Source organism: Penaeus japonicus, unplaced genomic scaffold (assembly GCF_977035675.1).
Source record: "Penaeus japonicus unplaced genomic scaffold, GWHDUDI00000001_assembly GWHDUDI00000003, whole genome shotgun sequence".
Taxonomy (NCBI): Eukaryota; Metazoa; Arthropoda; class Malacostraca; order Decapoda; family Penaeidae; genus Penaeus; species Penaeus japonicus.
Genome location: NW_028234405.1, coordinates 46,140,161 through 46,150,160, shown reverse-complemented (window position 1 = coordinate 46,150,160; position 10,000 = coordinate 46,140,161). Strand labels below are relative to the sequence as shown.

Genomic DNA, 10,000 nt, shown 5'->3' with positions numbered 1-10,000 from the left:
TACATGTATATATATATATATATATTATCTATATGTATATGTATATATATATATATATATATATATATATATATATATATATATATATATATAGTGTGTCTGTGTGTATGTGTATATATATGTATATATATATATATACATACATATATATATATATATATATATATATATATACATATATATATATATATATATATATATATATATATATATATATATACATACATATATATATATATATTATATATATATATATATATATATATATATATATATATATATAGTGTGTCTGTGTGTATGTGTATATATATGTATATATATATATACATATATATATTATATATATATATATATATATATATATATATATATATATATATATATATATATATATATATATATAGTGTGTGTGTGTCTGTGAGTATGTGTGTATATATAAATATATATATATATATATATATATATATATATATATATATAGTGTGTCTGTGTGTATCTATATATATCTATATAGTGTGTCTGTGTGTGTGCATGTGTGCTATGATGGGTCAAAAGTTAATCTCTTCCATGGCATGAATATTATGATGTGTCCCGGTAACCAGCCGACCTTCTACAAAAGACTCGGACAAAATCATTGTTCCACACGTGTTGGGTAAGGATAACGATAAGCTAGCTTTGTGGAGCAGATGTGCCGCCGGGCTTATATGCACTGAGGCAAGTCTCTGCCTGTACCAGCGTGTGCTAACTCGTGAGAGAGTGTCTCAACGAGTGTTGACTCGATCTGAGCTCGGTTCTTACCCACCATGGTGATCAGCCACGACAGTGACCACCAGGCGACAATGGAAACTCATGAGTTTGAATGGGGCCCGATCTGCCGACCATGGGGATGTGAAGCCAATGCGCTAACCATTACACTACCAGATGGCTACATGTCAGGTGAACTTGGACATTTGAAGTAACTCGGAAACCCTGCCGGAGATCCCCTGTAAAAGGAACCGTCTTGTCCTTCCTCAGATGACCCCACTCTGGATCTAGCCAGTCTCTTCCTCCTGTTGAGGTGGTCTTCCAGTGGTGGATTATCCAAGGAGGAATGACCAAATGGTTCTTAAGTGCTGATTTTGTAGGTGGGATTGCACCCTCCTTGGTCCTCCCCCCAGGGGGACTCATACCCGCTCATGTGTTTGCTGTGCGTGGCGCTCCTGTGCGCTGGAAGACGGGAGTCCTGGAGGTTGAAAGTTGCCATGTATGAGTACAACCTGCGACTAGCAACATGCCTCTTTGGTCCGCTATTCCAATTTGACAGGTGGTCTGATCTAGACTCTATTAGGTCAATTGGCCAGTCTCTCTTTTGAGATAGGCTTGGGTCAAGCAGCCCCAGTCTTGCAGGCAATCGCATGGTCTTGTGAGTGCCATCAATGCAAGGCAGGGGTTGCGTATATCCTCCCACCACTCCTGTGGCTTCTGAGGATAGTCTCAGAGCAGCTTCCTCTTCCTCTTCAACTCCGTGGTGGGTGGGGGCATGGGAGGATGAATTGAACCGCTCTCATATGGCAACTTTTACCACAAAACCCTTGACTGATACCTCTGCAAGAAATCGACCAAGGCTGTAACCTTGGAGCCATACAAGGTCCTCAGTGACAAAAGTAAAAAGATGGGTAAGGCTCTGGTTTCGCTTCAGAGAAAACCTGCCCAAGAATATTGAATTTATCCCTGCAGGGAGAAAATGAGAATGTAATAAGAAAGGCCCAGCATTGTCTGGACCTAATGTCTGAGGAATGCTGCAGGGTCGGGCTTGAGATTCAAGCAGCCACATTGGAGGCAATGGTGCTGAAACTCGATTTCCATGATGAAAGGCTGGGAGTCCAAGGGCTAGAGCTAGAGTGGGTTCACATCTTCCAATACTTAGGGGTATGGGTTGATAGAAACCGCACTTTTCGCTCTGAAATTAAACATCTCATAGACCGGATCAAGGTCATAGACGACAGCCGCCGGGTTGGTGAGACGACTATGCCTTTTGCTTTCCCCCTGGCAACTGGAGTGTCTGCAAGCAATCCGACCGCTTATGTAAGCATTCAGTTACGATGATCAGATGAATTAGTACTTATAACTGGCAGAGGCCGGGCCGCCTAGGTAAACATTGTTACAATGATCAGATGAATCAGTACTTATAACTGTCATATAGCCCGGGCGAAGCGAAGTGTTTGCAAATCTCTCTGAACTGAACTGCTGGAGACCGTTTAGGAGGTGGACCTTTGGACTGTGACCACTACTCCCGACCAATCGGCGCTAATCTAAGCTCCGCCTATCAAGAATGTCCCACTAGACTTGACTTCGACTCGACATTTACTCTTCAAAACTTACTTTGATTCTATGCCCATTGGTATCTATTCCTTTGCTTGACGTATTTTCATTAAACTGCGTTATTGTCTCGTGTTTGTCTAAGTGTTCTTTGATATATATTTCTTATATCTCTTTAGTATTGCTTGTAGGTCTTTGAGTTGATCTATTATGTATATTTCGTGACTTATTGAAAATGTATGTAGTATTAGATATCATGATTTATTTATTGATATTGACGTGATTCGTGTGTAGCAATTATTATCAGTGACAATTATATAGTAATTTATTAAACGTTCTCTCCTGATACACTTAGAATATATTTAAGTGTGTATATTGTGAAAATTGTGGAAAATAGAATAGCCAGTTTTTTACATTGTCCTTTTTTCAGCCTCCATAGGTGAATGCTGACTTAAGCTGTAAATCTGCTTGTCTGACATTGCTGTTATAATTGACCAGAGTTGTACTCTGGTGCCACAGCCTTTGACTCCACAACCTCTGGTGGCAAAAATTTCGGCGTCACAACCTGACTATCAACAATACCACCTGCTTCAAGCTGCACAAGAATACCTTATTTATATTTTGTTTGTGCTGTGTTCTTTTCTGGTTTTGTAGATAAGTGTAAATATATGTGGTTTGGATATGACCAAGTTTCCTTTTAACCTCGAGTGGCTTCATCATTCTAAGGATCATAAGTGAAAAACCAACGAGGACAAAACCAAACCACTGACAATATATATATATGTATATATACTCTTGGCTCACATATTACTGCATTAACCCATTGCGTACGGGTGTCATGACATACGTGACGTAGGAGCTTTGGCCTGACGACGGGCGTCATGACGTACACGACGTTCGGGGATTTTGGATCACTGTGCTATTTTATTTTTCTATGAAAAAGGAATGAGTGATGATGGCTACTGCAGTCATAATTACTATAATTACCGTAATATCGTGCAAGCTTAACGTCCAAAACCTAGATGGCACCACTTTTTCCTAGCACCAGCAGGTGAGAGAGCCTTGAATGGCACCCATCCACGGTCTCTAGTAAGCACTGTCTCTATAGAGCGATGGCACACACTAAGTTGATGAACCCTTGCTCAAAACTACCGCCGATGAAGGATGTGCAGGCAGAACGAGAAGAGGAAGGTGACTCAATCCATACCCAGTGTCTAAAATGTGCTCCTGTGCCAATATGGATGCCTTTCACTGTGGCACTCACAGTCACAAGCACATATTTCATTCCTCTTCCCTACCTCTTCTTGTTATATTTATTGTAGGTGGTTATATGTTTCGTATTCGTTCATGACAGCACAAAAATACGAAAAAATAAAGTTGCCTTTTGTCCTCCCATAAAACAGCAATTCTTCTATCACATTGAGTATAAAGAAAATAATGAGCTAATATGGATAATATACTACAATTTTAGTCAACTGCAGCACTGATAGAGCCTGTCATATGGCACATATAAGTCTCTAAACTCAATAAAACACACAAAAAAATCAAACACAAAAACCGCTCTAGTTTTACAATGAATGACTGAAAGAGAGTGGGATGCTTCAAATTATATTGCTTCAAGCGGTCTCTCTCTAAAATAAAACCTATCCTGGAGGCTGGGCAAGCAAATTTATCTCCGTCTGCAATGGGTTAACATCATTGCGGAAGTGTTTTCCAGACTGACGGAAGTCTGGAAGAAGGTCTTGGTATCTCACAGATGTTAGTATGTAGTTTGCAAAATTTCCCGTTAAATGCTTGCTCCGCTCTTATAAGGAGACGATGTTTAGTTTGGTAAGCGCCTCATGGTATGTAGTGTGGTTGGTTTCAAGAATAATGCACAGAGTTCTTTTCTGTATTTTTTCTTCTAATTCGATATTTTCAAAATGTGTGATGGGCGAATGCCATATTGGGGCTGCGTATTCACAGGTAGGTCTTATGAGTCATCCATATGTGGCGATGTTCCGGGGAAGCTCCAAACGATTTGAGTTTGGATTACTTGAAAAATTTCCTCCCGCACCTTGAAATGATTTTCTTGGTGTTGTTTAATCATTCCAGGTCTTCACTGATTAATGTTCTTAAGAAACTCACCTCAGAGATTTGATTTGAGGGGTCGTTATTTATTGTCAGGGGTTCTTAGCAGCCTGCTGGTTTATTAAATCTGAATTCTTAACTATATGCATTTCTTGGTATTGATCTGCATTTTCTTTGCGGAGGCCCATTCTGATGTGTCTGAGGGAATCCTGTAACAAGATGGTGCCTTGCCCAGGCAAATGTGCGAGGGTGTCATGGTCACATATTTGTATTTTTAACATGTGGGATATTATCCTCGCTAACCACTATGAGCAATAATAATTGGCCGACCTACATTTGCGGTGACAATTAATTAGTGGGTGGTTGAGCCTACTTTTACGTTCCCAAACTGATGATTATCTAGTATGAGCGAGAATGACTTCCACAATTGCTTGACGATTATTCTCTCGAGGATCTTACATGGGATATGGGTAAGCGAAATGGCCCAGGACTGCTATGGCTCGCTTCCAAAGGTCAGGGTCCACGCCCTCAGTGATGGAGCTTTCTGAAGATGTCACAAAAAGGGGTGGCAAGCGCGGGAGCAAATTCTCTCATTAATCTTGAAGGGATGTCGTCAGGACCACGAGATTTACTCTTTGCTATTCGTTTCCTAACGTCTCTGATACCTGTATGTGTGTTTGTGTATCTATGCATCTATGTATAAATGAATGTGTTCCATGTGTCCCTCACCCCTCATACACATATAAATGAATCATTATTATTACATTTACACATGAATCGAAATGTAAAGTAAGCTTCACTATTTTGTCCTATCCAGCTTCCTATTGTTTCTTAAATAGTATTTCTTTCATGTACAGGTGTGGTACCACGCACCAAGAAATAAGATGCGTCCATTTCACAATCAATTCACAATTGTCAAGGTAATATGGTCACGAGATAAGACACACACACACACACACACACACACACACACACACACACACACATATATATATATATATATATATATATATATATATATATATATATATATACTTCACTTGACACCTTGTCACCACGGCCAATTAAGTTCCTTTACGACGAGGCATTAACATATCCATAACATATGCTTGTGATACTGAATATTAAACGCTCATTTCAAACTTAGGCTCCGAGCAGTGTGTATACTTCGGAAGTGGTAGTCTCTCGTAAAAGGAAACAAACAAACAAACAAACAGAGAAAAGCGAGACATTGCGGACAATTACGCAGACGCATCAGAAGTAAGCGTAGAAAGTTTTGTGACCACTAAACCCATTCATTTAAAAAACCCTTGCATAATATTGGTCTTTGGTTAATCAATGGGTTATCAGTCCTGTCACAGCGACAATTCTTGAGTGTTTGAATTGAAGAAGGCAAAAAGTCGTCCTGTCTAGGTCTTTTTTTTTTTTTTTAATAATTTAATCAGAAAAAGAAACGACTTTTTAGGGGAAGTTACCAGCTCGGATAGGTAGGTAAGTACCGTAGAATTAAATGTGGTTGTTATTCACAGATTCACATGGACAAAAATATAAATACATTTATATAGGCAGCTGTGTTTGTTAACGGAAGGTCCGAGGCGTAGAAAGTGACTGAAGATTTGTACTTAAGGACATGTAGGGATCACAGGCAGAGAGACAGATCAGGACAGAGAGGTCAGACAGACAGACTAGAGCTATACATAGTCGAGGTTTTAACAACAATGATTTATATATATATATAAATATATATATATATATATATATATATATATGTGTGTGTGTGTGTGTGTGTGTGTGTGTGTGTGTGTGTGTGTGTATCCATACACACACATATATATGTATATATGTATATATATATATATATATATATATATATATATATATATATATATATATATATATGTGTGTGTGTGTGTGTGTACATATACACACATGTACGTGAGTGTGTGTAGAAGCGATTGAAAAGCGAGGTAACCACTTAAACAAAAATTAACGTTGGAGCTAATTTCCGCTGATAATTAACTAAATAAGCACCTGAGAAATATATGAAAAATTATAACCGATATTTAAGATACTGTACTTAGATAACAATATTCAACCCTAGAACGCATTTCACTCATTCCTTCTTTCGTTAACACCAACGCGGAGTCTGTGATTGACATCTAATGAATCTGAAAAGATACAAGTAAAGTTGGAACACTGGCCTTCCTTTAATGTATCAAAGTAGTTTCCTTTAACTAAGATAAGACTAAGGGGAAAAAAAAATCACCCAAGTTGTTGAAAATTTGACGAAAAAAATCATAGTGTATAATTGAAGCTGATAATCAGGACATGTACAGGAAAAAGCCCATAAATTGTATTTTTCAATTTCCAATTCTCTCCTGTTCTATTATGCTGTCTAATAGCCCAAAAACAAACCGAAATGAGTAGATTGATGTTCTTGGAGCCATTTGACTTGTTTAGACCCCACAGATTATTTTCTATCATCATTATTAAAACTAATTCACAATGCCTTTTATGAAAATAGATGACCGATTTTTTTTATACCTTCTTTTAACAATGAAACTAAAGCTCCCAAAAATGAATGGACAGATACTCTGAGAGTCATTTGACAGCGATTGAGAAATAGAAAAAAAAAAGTTTTACCACCGCCATTGCGGGGGACCGAACAGGTACACTTTTAAGGGACTTTTATGCAAGATAATTTAGACTAGTTCATGATTCAAAAATACTAGCTGGGCTGCACTCCACACAGATGGGGCGCAGACATTTGGTGTGCGTATGCCTGATCTTTTGTCAGCTTCCCCTGGGCATAAGAGGCACCTCTCATGTCTTACCTGGCTCAGTGCCAAGACTGTTATCTCTGGTTCAGCAGCAATGCTAAGCGATAGAATGTTGCAGAGATTGATCATCGTCATCCTGTGTAAGCCACCCACTGCTGCCATCAGTTGTAAACCACCAGTGCCATCAGTTGTAAACCACCACTGAGAGCAGTTGTTATAACCACTCGATGCCCTGGTTGTAGGTCGGTGGATAAGAGAAAGACGTTCACGTGCCATGGTCTTTATTGTGGAATGTAAATACACCAGATCCTGGCCGAAGGCCAGAGGTAAGAGCTGTTCGCTCTAGTCTGTCTGTCTGACCTCTCTGTCCTGATCTGTCTCTCCGCCTGTGATCCTTACATGTCCTTAAGTACAAATCTTCAGTCACTTTCTACGCCTCGGGCCTTCCGTTAACAAACACAGCTGCCTAGAGAAACTAGTGTTCCGAGGCGGAAACGAACACAGGAGACAGGAAGCGTCAGGTCAAAACACACTGCCATCGATATTGCATTGAATTAAGTAGACATACATGATCAATGTCTTGGGTCACATAATATCGAGCCGCGGTACTACCTCCGGGTCGTAGGTAGTACCGCGGCTCGGTGTGGCGGTCCTCTTGACTTCTCATCTGTGGCCTTTTCTGCTCGTGTCAGAGACTTCGTGACCTGGGGGTTGGGGCGCTCGTGTTAAGCCCAAAATCCGTGGTGGGCAGTCTTGGATTGCCATGATAGATGGGTGTCGACGTGCAGGAAGTAACGTAGCACGGACAGGTCAGCTGCTATGGGCGGCGGTGTTTGTCAGACAGGTAGAACAGGGTATCTGGGACCCCACGAATGCGTTCTAGGGTTAAGCTCTATGGATGTTATCAAGTAGTTTTACGTTTGTTGAAGCCATAATGGTTAAGGATAAACTTCTTAAGCTTCAATCCCTTATGTTTCACGGATATTCCCAGATCCCAATGAAAAAGAGTCTACACACGTGATCAAAACCTAATTGGTAAATCACAGTGTATCATATCTTCAATTATCTTTCTTCTGGAAATAACTGGAAAAAAATGTAGTTATCGGATTTCTGTAATAGGATAGGACCCTATTGTGCCATGTCCCTTACATCATATCTATGATTTGATATGGTGTGTGGTACGATATAAATATATTCCTTTTATTTATAATTATCATTTATTATTATTATTATGGGGGGGGGAGGATATGAAAAAGATACTTCTATTTTTTTCTCGTTAATGAACTGCCAAAGACATACATAAAATTTGGCCTTGATATAACAGTCAGTAATCCGACATTCACCCCTAACGCTAATAATAATGATAATGATAATAATAAGAATGTTAATGATAATAATAATGATAATAACGATGATAACAATTATAATGATAGTAATACTAACAATAATAATGATGAAGATGGTAATAACAATGATAATAATAATGATAATGACCATATTGATTATAATTATGATAACTTTAGTAGCAATAATGCTTATTACAAATACATAAACTTTTTATCTAAACAAATCATGGAATGGGGTAAATAAACGAGGTCAGAGGAACCTGCTAAGTAACTCTTTGGTGAGTAAGCGCTCGTGAAACCATCTGCGTCTAAAACAATAATAGCAATAATGATAACATATGCTAATAATAATAATAAAAAAATAAATGCATAAATCAAACACAAAACTTGTGACGTCAACGGGTTAAATGATGACCTCATCAGTGTAGCTTATTCCGATCTGCTTTATGCCAAGAAAATTGATTTCAGAGCTTTGGATTGGTACGTATGCAATAACAAGAACACTTGGCCAAACCAAACCGACACTTGTGTCACCCGAATAATTTTTTTTTTGTGAAAACAGTCTTTAGGATAAAATCTACATTTTAATTAAATAAAGTTAATTTATTTCGAAGTTAGTTGCACAGTGGATATAGTGTGAAGCAACTAGTTAGAGATAAAGTCTGGTATGTGACTGTTTACAGTAAGTATATATATATATATATATATATATATATATATATATATATATATATATATATATATATATATATATATATATATATATATGTATATATATAATTAACAAAATAACCAAAGCTGTGCAGAACATCATTTCGAAGACCATTCTTCATCATCAGTGCCACAAAAGAACGACCAAATACAAGCTATTACAGCTTGTAACATGGTTTAAAATGCTTCGATATATAGGTCATAATATATGAAAATTAAATAAAAATCACGTAAATATATGAAAACTACATAAAATCGAAACAACCTTAAAACACACCTTAAAATACAAAGGGGTTAGTAGAGGTCACAGGATTTTCAGCCGTATTCTTGGACGTTTTCTGCGTGTCGTGGCCATGTCATGTTCATTTTGTGTCCATGTCGTGTTCATGTCACGAATGCGGTATTCTAGTATGCAGAAGCGTGGCACGTTTGTGTCAGCTGCTTCAGGTTTACCAACCGTTTCAGATGAATGGCACTGTCCAAACGACAAATTCATAAGTGAAACTACAATCATAAGTAGCACTAACAAAAGATAGTACAATTTTGGTATGAATCAGTCGTTGTACTTGTTCCTAGTTAAAGAATTGACGTCCATTTCACGAACGCGCCGTTGGTAAGTCACTCTACGCTCGATCAAAACAAACGGGATGAGAGGGATCGTGTGTTTATGAATAAATCTTCATTATTTTGTCTCTGTATATGCTGTACATATATGCGCATCTTTAATATATCATACATATAGATTTAATGTATACATATTTCATATAATTATATGCGTTAACTTTATGTTCCTGA

At 38.0% G+C, this 10,000-nt stretch overlaps 2 protein-coding genes across 2 annotated transcripts in view; both read left to right on the top strand.

The window, feature by feature from the left end:
* LOC122253983 (carbohydrate sulfotransferase 5-like) overlaps positions 1-2,980 on the top strand; it is a 19,953-nt gene extending 16,973 nt beyond the window's left edge. The window contains exon 7 of the mRNA XM_086533334.1: positions 2,729-2,980. The gene's annotated coding sequence lies outside the window, so the exon portion shown is untranslated. The remainder of the gene's footprint in view (positions 1-2,728) is intronic.
* A 2,524-nt stretch (positions 2,981-5,504) lies between these two features.
* Positions 5,505-10,000, top strand: part of LOC122253982 (carbohydrate sulfotransferase 2) — a 10,843-nt gene continuing 6,347 nt past the window's right edge. The window contains exon 1 of the mRNA XM_043017426.2: positions 5,505-5,628. The gene's annotated coding sequence lies outside the window, so the exon portion shown is untranslated. The remainder of the gene's footprint in view (positions 5,629-10,000) is intronic.